We start from the raw sequence: 10000 nt of genomic DNA on the forward strand, positions 1-10000 counted from the left end.
CACCTATATAGCTTGTTCACTTGAGAATCAGACTGCCCCAATGTGTAGGAGATGCTGTTGGCAGCACAGGCCATGAGAGCCAGCAGCTGACCTAAGGTGTGCACGTGCAGAGATAGTAGCCAACTAGCCAGACACATGCACTTTCTGGATGGACGGATTAATCACCGCAAATCAGATGGTAAACTTTTACCGGCCGTGACAGCAGGCCTGGTATTGTTTACACCTTGTGAGCGTGTGTGTGTGTGTGTGTGTGTGTGTGTGTGTGTGTGTGTGTGTGTGTGTGTGTGTCAGGCAGTTATTTCACACTGCATTTAATCTAGGTACATACGATTATCTAAACATCAAATAATACATCTGACGTCTTTTATTTTTTCTGAAAGCTGCTTTCTCTAACAAGAAGGCAGTACACATAGCCTTAATGTATGTGATTAAAAAAATAAAAAATAAAATATCATAGTAAGGAAGTTGTGATCATCAGTCATTCATCAGTCATGTGAATGTGAGACATGGAGAGATCAGGAAAGGTGGAACGACTGCTGGCCCTCGCGGGCCGCCATCACTAGCTTCTCCTGCATGATCTCTAGGCTGGAGTAGTCTGGCAGCTTCAGGTAGTTGACGCAGGTCATGACTGAGGGCAGGAAGTCGTCCGGGTTCTCAAATGTCTTCCTCACGATGGTCAGAGGCGGAGTCAGGCTGCGGAACCCTCCGACAGGCAGCCTGGGACTTCCTGTGACGAACTGCAGGAAGAGTCTCTGCTGCTCGCCATCGAAGCTGCTCAGCACCTCAAACAGGAAGTGTACGGCGCGGCTGTCATGTGTGTAGCCGTGGTCCGGTCGGCAGCACTCCATCAGCATGTTGACCTCCCACGTCTCTGATTTACTGCCACACAGCAGCTGGTCCAGCTCCTCTGGATAGAAATACTGCAGGTGATGCAGAGGGAAGACGGACTCAAACCCTTCCCTGAATGACTCAAACTGCCTGGACACTCCTTCATTTAGAGTCCAGTGCACCACCAACCTCAGGTACTCCTCCAGGTTGTAGATTGTGACCGGGACGCCTTTGCCGCCCTTTTTCAGCTCAATGTTGGGGAACCCTGGTAGGGTGAAGTCCAAACCCAGTTCCTCCACTGAGCATTCGTCCATGTGCTGGCTCTCCAGTGTCTCCCTCGTCTGTGATTGGTCCTGCTCCAGTCTCTTCTTCTGGCGGATAATGTCCTTCAGGTGATGCATGGACTTGGCCACACCTGGGTCAATGTTGACCAGGTCGTGGGAGCTGATGGACGTCTCATGCCGTAGCATCCACTTGTAAAATGTCAGCCCCAGGGGCAGGTCCAGCAGCCTGAAGTCCATAATGGCTTTGGCCATCAGCCTCCCTAAGAAACTGAACTTCCTTTTGATTTTGGCTATGTGTGCTGGTTTGGTTGTCCTGCCGAAGGGAACAGCAAACAGTCCCCTGGAGCTGAACATGTACTTAGTTCCCTCTTGGCTTCCTTTAGGGTTGGCCAGGGTGACCTCTTCACCCCTCCACATACCAAGGTCGGCCCGCTGCAGCTCCTGGGACACCAGGGCGTAGAATTCCAGAGTGGGGCCCAGACCTGTGCCCACCTCATTCTCATACTGGATCTCCAGCATGGCCCTGGAGCTGCCAAGCTCCTGCATCACAGACTCAGCCTGTTTTAGCAGCTCCTCACGGTTTATCATCATCTTCTTCCTGTCAAGACAGGGTACAAGTCTGCTGTCCTGAGAATCTGAATGGTTGATTTCAGGGTTGGTGTTGAGTAGGCGCTGCATGGCTCTGTCACGATCAAAGGCGGTTATGTAGAATAGCATCTGCCGTGTGTCAAAGGGGAAGAAGAATGGGCAGGTCTTTCCGAGCTCGATGAGCCACGTGGGGATTTTCCCCGTCATGATGACCAGCGGGTCCTGCAGCTGCCGGTTGGCTTTAGCGGTCAGCTTGCTGTTGATGAACTCACTGGTGGGGATGATTTCCTTACACACAGCATTCTCATACAAGTAGAACCAGTATCTACTGATGGAGTGCAGGACCCTCAGCAGCAGGGTGACCTCTAAAGAGGGGTCATCAAAGGTGATGGTCTCTGGTGGCTCCGAAATGAGGTATGTCTCGAGAGGATTGGTAACGCCGGGACACACACCGTCATGCCACAGCGCATCCTTGGCATTGCGAAGTGAGGTTTTGGCAGGGGCGGTCTGTGCTGGGTCCTTCCATTGTTTCACATGAGTGCAATCTGGGTGTGTGTTGAACAACTTCACTGCCCGAGATCCCCTCCTCCCACTGCCAGTGCCACTGCGGAGGTTGTGCACTTTGACAGGGAACTGCTCCATTTGGCTCAGGCAGTTGTTCATCTTGTGCACCAACGCCAGGAGAGGCCTGTTCTCCGACGGCTCCAGACGACCTGCAGGTTCCATCCCGGGGACCGGACAGCCAAAGAAGACGTTGAAGAACCTCTTGAGCCGCACGTCGCGGCTGATTATGTCTCTGTCAGCGTTGGAGGTTAGGTACAGCAGCAGCTGCTTCACCAGCCCACCTTGCTGGATCTCAAATGACGGGACATCAAATTCCGATACAATAATGGAGATCTCCACCAGACACTCCACACCACCGTCCACCTGCAGTTTGAGCTGCTCAGTGGCTGTGCAGAGCCTCTGGAGTACATTCAGTGCAGGGTTACTGATGTCCACCTTTTCGGAGTTGAAGTAGCGCTCCACAAACTTACTTGCCTGTTCTTTGATCCAGGCCTTGATTTTGTCCCTGTTTTTTGAAATTGAGTCCTTGGGAGGTGTCCTTTCCAGGCCACTCACACCGACTGTGCGTAGCTGTTTCCTCTTCAGGACATCGCTTAACTGCCCCTGTGGGCTGAGATCCAGTGAGCCATCCGTGCTGTGCTGGAAGCTGGGTGAGTCCAGGTCAGGAATGGCATTGTTAGCGGCTGTAGTGGATGCAGTGCTGGTGGTGGTAGTGCACAGACTGGCAGTAACACTGGTGCATGCCTTAGGCGGACTGCTGACAAGGAAGCTCTCGGACTCTGCCAGGTTCTTCACCTGGTACATCACACCTTCTCTTCTGAAATAGATGCTGAAGACATCAGGCAGCTTATGCACAAGGATCTCAGCCATCTGCAGAGAACCCACTACAATCTTCAGGTCCGGGCTGGATAGCATGGAGGCAATGTGACTGGACACAGCGTGGTTCCTAAGCACATCCTTCAGCAGCTCTGCGTCAGCAAAGTAAATGATCCTGAGGATGGCTCTAAGGCACTTGTGTCTAACAGCAGGGCCAGCTGAGGAGCGGCACACCTCATACAGGACCCCAAACAGAGTCTTGATGAAGCACTTTACCAGCTCAGGGTGCTCTTTCATCAGCTGGACATGTGCATCTTCCCGCTGCACCTCCTGGTGACTCCCTGTATTGGGATTGGCAAGAGGATTGGGTTTCCTCTGGATGCCACGTGCTGTCCCTGTGTCTTCGTTGATCTGCTGCATAGAGTTGAAGTCAATGGTGTAGACACGGCCCAGGGTAGACAAGCTGACCTCATCCTCCCCATTCTGGTGGGCTGTCTCAATCATGCGGCTGTCAATGCTTTTGTAAGGGTGCCAGAGTCCTCTGTCATCTCTCCACTGCCAGATGGCTCCTCCTTTGGTCTGGACCCTGCCCCTCTTCAGCATGGCATCCACTGCAAAGATGCCCTCTCTAGGCAGGCATGGCATCAGCTCACATATGAGGGAGGTCAGTTCATAGAGCTCCTGAGCGCTCCGGGGAACCAGGTCAATCTGTTCCTCGTAGTTACCGTTTGTCACACAGCACAGGAGGAAGCGCAGAGTCTCTGCTATGTTCTGCTTCATGAGCTGGACTGCCAGGCAGGGGCAGTTTGAGCACATGAGGGAAAACATGTGTACCACAATGATGAACATCTCTGAGCTGAGCACAGGGGGCGTCACTACCAGCAGCTGCTGAATGTTGGTCAACAGGTCACGCGACGCCACCTCCTGCAGGAGGTTCTCCTCATGCTGAAAGTTGTCCACCAGTCTGGCGAAGCAGAGACAAGCGTTTCCGATGGATTTCTTATCCTGGTGTGTGAGTCTCTGAGTCAGCAGGGGCAGACAATCAGCAACAAAGTGGAAGTCATCTGGAGTGATGCTCTGGCAGCAGTTGGCTGCAATGGCCAAGGCGTTCCTCTGTGAATTGATGCTGAAGAACTCTAGGTAGAGCAGACAGTCAGCAAGCCCACCAGCTTGCAAAATGGCGTCGCTGTGTCGCCTTGACAACATCTCCAAGGCAATCAGTGCCTGCTCTGCTACGTCAATGAACTGGATCACATGAAGCTTTTCCAAAAAGACAGGAATGACGTTGACCACCACAGCAGAGGATCGAGGAAGTGCCTCCATCATATATGTGAGAGCCCGAGAGGCATGATTCATCATTTCAAAATTGTGCTCCATTTGTAACAGCGTGAACAGAGCAGGTACCACGCTCCTGACGGGGAATCCAAAAAGTGTCTCTTCATTGCCCATCACCAGTAGCTGGCACATCTCCATGGCAGCCTGGAGCTGCCGGGACTCATCACCTGTGGCCTGCAGGCCCTCCAGCAGCTGCTGAGCCTTGGAGCTGGCCTCGCTGCCTGTGTCGCAGCCTTCCCATTGTTCCCATTCCCCCGAGTCATCAAACGGACTTTCTCCACAGGTCTTCTTGCCGACAGCTCCAGCAACTGAGCTTGAAGCTGAAGTACCTTGGGGTGCCTCGTCAGTGCGTGCAGCACATGAGTTGGCCCCACTCTGATTGCTGTCGGCGTCGTCCATTTTCTCCTGTCGGCAAGCGTCTGCTGCTCCGCGATTGCCCAGACGTGATCCCATAGTCTTCTGGCTCGTGCTCTGCTGGAGACCAGGGAGCTCTGTTGCACGTTTGGAGGTTTCACTTTTGGAGGATCCGGGCAGGGACAGTTTGGATGATGCCCGCTTTGTTCGGTGCCCATTGTCTTCATCATGCTCAGCTGTCTCCTCCGGAGTTTCTCTGGCTCGAGACATTTTCTTGCACTTGGCTTCGGGATTGCAGAGTGTCGGTGCCTTCCTTTTGGGCATAGTTGGAGTTTGTTCTTTGTGCTGGCTTGCGCTTAGTCAAGTATTGTAGTCCTACGTATACACCCACGACTTGTCTTCCTTCGTCTTGTCTTGTCGAGATCTCGACTTGACTGAGTTGCACCGGTCCTACTTATCGCCTCTGCAGGGAGGATTGTTGACATCACTGATGATGTCACACTGTCTATGACATCACCAGTGCCTGTCATATATCAGTGATGATGATATCAATTGGCAATGTCACAAGTGATCACATCATCCGTGATCTCACAATGGCTCGAGTGACATCACTGATGGATGAAACCGGTTGGAATCGAGAGGGACAGAATGTAGGGAAGCCATGGATGTATACATCCAGAAGGAGGCGGTAATGCAACATAAAGGATGCTAACTGCCATAAAACACCACAGAAGAACAAGAAGAAGACATCACTGATGACGAAGAATTGGCTCGAGCCAGAGAAACCCCAGTTGGGCGCATGAGACCTCAGTTTGGTCGAGGACAGCCCTAATGTCAAACCCCCCCCCACCCCCACCCCACACACACACACACACACACACACACACACACACACACACTCCGTTCCTTTCCCTCTCCAATCCAAATCCCCCAGCTAATACAGAATAACAATTAAAAGGAAGTTTTAGTAAAAAGTTCTTTCTATTTAATTGGATGGATAAAAAAAGGAGAGAAGTTGATTACTGAAACAGATTGTGCTGAAAGTCTTAATTGGTGAGGCTGAATTTAGATGTGAAATGTCTGGCACTGTAAATCCAGGCGGGGACTGAACGTCATTGGTGCCTGAAATAACATACTTACACAAGGCAAACGTAAAGTCATAATCTGTGAAATTTTCATATAAATACATTTCCATTTTGCAACTCTTTATTGGCAGAAGTTAGTCAGCTTATACCTAGTTTATTAAATACTTTATATATTTACTGTTCTGGATGAGGAAGTAAAAAGAAAAACATATAAGAATATATATGCTAAATATGCTTGTGAATAACAGAGCAATGTTCATTATTTATCACCACTTTTGTATCATCCATCATATCTTGTATAAACAACAAAATTATCATTCAAATATTTTTTAAGGTGAGGAACCAGGTTTCTGTACTTTTGTGTTTTAGAGGGAAATTTGGTAAAATTATATTGACAGGCTGGTTCCAGTTACTGTGTACTCTAGAGCTGCACAATATATCGTTTCAGCATCGTCATCGCAATGTGCGCATGCGCAATACTCACATCGCAGAACGCGCAATGTCATAGGATAAGGCAAAGTAACTCAAACATGTCATGCTATAACTCTTTTGCTGGTTGAGCTGGTTGATACTGATACTGCATTAGCACACTAGCATCCTGCCAATCACTCTGGCTGCAGCTAAAAACACTTGCTGCTATGTCACCCACTACCTTCTTAAAGGGACAAGGCTTGATGAGCTAATCAAGTCATTTGGTGAAAATTCCTGTATTCTTTCATATCGCAATATATATCGCAGAAACCAAATATATTGCAATGTCTGTTTTTTCCAATATCGTGCAGCCCTAGTGTACTCACAGCTACATCACATACTGTAACCTTACTGACCGGCCATTGGTGTAAGAACAAATCAGCTACCTTGACTTTGTATCATTATATCATTATATGGTGTGAAATACACACACACAGAAGCACACACACACACACACACACACACACACACACACACACACACACACACACACACACACACACACACAGAAGCACACACACACACACACACACACAGAAGCACACACACACACACACACACACACACACACACACACACACACACACACACACACACATGTGCACACAGTATTTCTTCAGACAGCTCTGGGCTCACCTCCCCCTTGGCATCGTCCTGTTGCCATGGTGAGCAGCCTCTTTGGTGGCCGTGGCGGCGAGAGGAAATTAACACCCCATCTTAATTAGGCTGCGGAGCTTCAGTTTCCAGCTCCTCCTCTCCTCTCCTCTCCTCTCCTCTCCTCTCCTCTCCTCTCCTCTCCTCTCCTCTCCTCTCCTCTCCTCTCCTCTCCTCTCCTCTCCTCTCCTCTCCTCTCCTCTCCTCTCCTCTCCTCTCCTCCCCTTCTCTCCTGCCCTGTCCTGTCCCCTCCTCTCCTCTCTCCTCCTGCTCTCTCCTCTCCTGTCCTCTCCTGTCCTGTCCCCTTCTCTCTTCTTCTGTCCTGTCCTGTCCTATCCCCTCCTTGCCTGTCCTCTCTTCTACTGTCCCCTCTTCTCCTTCTCTCCTCTCCTCTCCTCTCCTCTCCTCTCCTCTCCTCTCCTCTCCTCTCCTCTCCTCTCCTCTCCTCTCCTCTCCTCTCCTCTCCTCTCCTCTCCTCCTCCCACTCCTTCCCTCCTCCTCGTCCACCTGAAAGGCAGGCTGGCATATTAACACCAGCCACCAGGCATAATTAATGAGGCCAGTCAGTCATATAGTAGATGCCCCTCGAAGATTATAGACAGATCATTTCCAAAACGCTATAGTAGCGTCTGTATCCTTTTTAGGGAAAACGTCATTACTTGAACTTCATCATTTCATTATTTAATATCGCCAAAATATAGACGATGCAGTCAGTAAAGGTGTAGCAATTAAATTACTAGTCTCACGTGGTCAGACCCAGAGCCGTGTATACAGAAGAGTCGCGACATCTCCATTCACTCCAATGGACCATTTTTTTTACTTTTAAGAGTTCCAGGAAGTAAGGTCCTGGATTAAGCAGCACTGTCGAGTTGCAGCAAAATGGCAGTTTGTGTTGTACTTTGAATTTTTTTTTTTTTTATCAAATTGTACATTATCACTGTCACAGTCTGTTACACACTTTATTTCTTCATAGAGAAGGAAAGATACCTGCTTAGAAAATAAGTGAGTGTAATCTGTTTACTTGGGAATTAATTCAGAAAACAATTGTGATTTTCAGAAAGGTAAGTACAATACAAAACACAATTGCCTTTAGAAATGTCTAGAAATTATTTAAAAAAAAATCTGACAAAACAACAAATAGTACTTTTTTTGACTATGAAAAAGGAAGCTGCAATAGTGTAAAAATAAAACCCATGAAAAACACAAGATCATCCATTTCCCGAGATACGTTTTGCCCCTTTGAGGATTAAACACAACATTAGGATTCCTGTCACAGTACTGAGCTGCATGGCTTTTTGCAGAATTTATTGTCCTCATTATTTTGGGGCTTAAAAAAATCATTCTTTGTCCGCTCTTTCATGTCCGTGTATTGTGTGATTTCACGTGAGGTGAATGTGAAATCAGTAAGACATTCACCTGGTCATCCTGTTACAGTTCATATCATAGATCCATGCTTACAGTATGGAGGAAACGGCAGGTTGTCCTGGTGGTTCACTCCCAGGCCTGCCCCAGGAGAGAGGAGGAGAAGGAGGAGGAGGAGAAGAGAGGAGGAGGCTCATGTGGGACAAAGAGCTTCTCATTATCCATCTTCCTCCTCCTCTTCTCACCCCCCAAAACCCCCCACCCCCACCCCAGTATCTCTGCTCCTTGGTCCCTCCTCTACAGTCAGTGTCTCTACCTCCCTATAGACAACTCACCCTCTCCTCCCATCCGCCTCCCTACCCCTCTTCCACGTTCAGCTTCTCTCACTGCACTCTAACCACCCTCTACACCCCCCTGCACCCCTTCTTACCCCCCAGTGGTCAGAATCAGATGTTGGCATTTGACGTGTCTGCAGATCTCAACGTCAACTGGAAACAAAACGGAGGTTCATTTGAAGACCTCGCCGCCTTTCCAACGTTAAACGCAAAAATAAAACAACTTTAACAACGTTGGTTATGTTTAGGCAGGTAAAACAACGTGGTTATGGTTATGGTTATGGTTTGGTTTATGCTTAAATCAGGAAAACATCAAATGTGACTTATGGTTGAAATGTAGTCTTTGAACATGCTGGGAGGTGAACATGGCCCTCTGGTGTTTGAGTGTGAAGACACAGAGAGCAGAGAACGTATCTTTACACTTTGAGATGGACTGTTTGAGGTCTGTGAAGACACAGCAGTAGCTTGTGCAACTGTCAGAGTACTTGTCTGTCATCTATGGTGCTGTTTGGAGATGTGTCATTGTCACAGTGAGTCTTGGGACTTCCTGTCCGGTTCTCTTCTCAGCCTTCTCTCGCTTTGTAATCCACAATATAATTACAGTAGTAACATGTGCTAAACGATGGTGCCAACTTCCTGTAAACAAACACTGTGTTGTGTGTGTGTGTGTGTGTGTGTGTGTGTGTGTGTGTGTGTGTGTGTTTGTGTGTGCGAGCGAGCGTGCGTGTGTGTGTGTGTGTGTGTGTTTGTGCGTGCGCGTGTGTGTGTGTGTGTGTCTTTGTGTGCGTGTGTGTGTGTGTGCGCGTGTGTGCGTGTGTGTGTGTGTGTGTGTGTGTGTGTGTGTGTGTGTGTGTGTGTGCGTGCGCTGTCATCCTCTTTCCCTCGTGCTCTCTCTCTCTCTGCCTCACTCCATCCTAAGCTGCCTGGCAAAAGAGGCAGAGTGTGTTTGTCATGTACTGTATACAGGGCTGCATGCCGTAACTGTGTGTGTGTGTGTGTGTGTGTGTGTGTGTGTGTGTGTGTGTGTGTGTGCGTGCGTGCGTGTGCGTGCGTGCGTGTGCATGTGCGCGTGCATTGGCTGTGATGCAGGTTGGCTGCATCTGCTTGCCCTCACGGCTCAGCAGACACTTGATCCTGCAGGAGCTGTGTGTGTGTGGTTGTGTGTGTGTGTGTGTGAGAGAGAGAGAGAGAGAGAGAGAGTGTGTGAAGGGAGAGGAAGATGAAGAGGAGAGGGGGGTGGGGTGGGAGGTTGGCAGGATGGGGGGTGGCGGAGGGCAGGTTGCCTTCAGTGAACGGACCCCTAGCGTATCCTAGCAACAGGCTT

The 10000-nt window shown here is 49.4% G+C and overlaps 1 protein-coding gene and 1 pseudogene across 2 annotated transcripts in view; one reads left to right on the forward strand and one right to left on the reverse strand.

Moving 5' to 3' along the window:
- Nucleotides 1-10000, forward strand: part of LOC310780721 (nucleolar protein 4-like) — a gene marked incomplete at both ends in the record, with an annotated part of 194044 nt that overhangs the window by 14145 nt on the left and 169899 nt on the right. The window lies entirely within an intron of this gene.
- Nucleotides 516-5093, reverse strand: LOC310781601 (E3 ubiquitin-protein ligase TRIP12 pseudogene; annotated as a pseudogene). The gene has a single exon. The product of its transcript is annotated as an E3 ubiquitin-protein ligase TRIP12 pseudogene (transcript).

Source organism: Poromitra crassiceps, assembly GCF_964638095.1.
Source record: "Poromitra crassiceps genome assembly, chromosome: 8".
NCBI classification, from domain to species: domain Eukaryota; kingdom Metazoa; phylum Chordata; class Actinopteri; order Beryciformes; family Melamphaidae; genus Poromitra; species Poromitra crassiceps.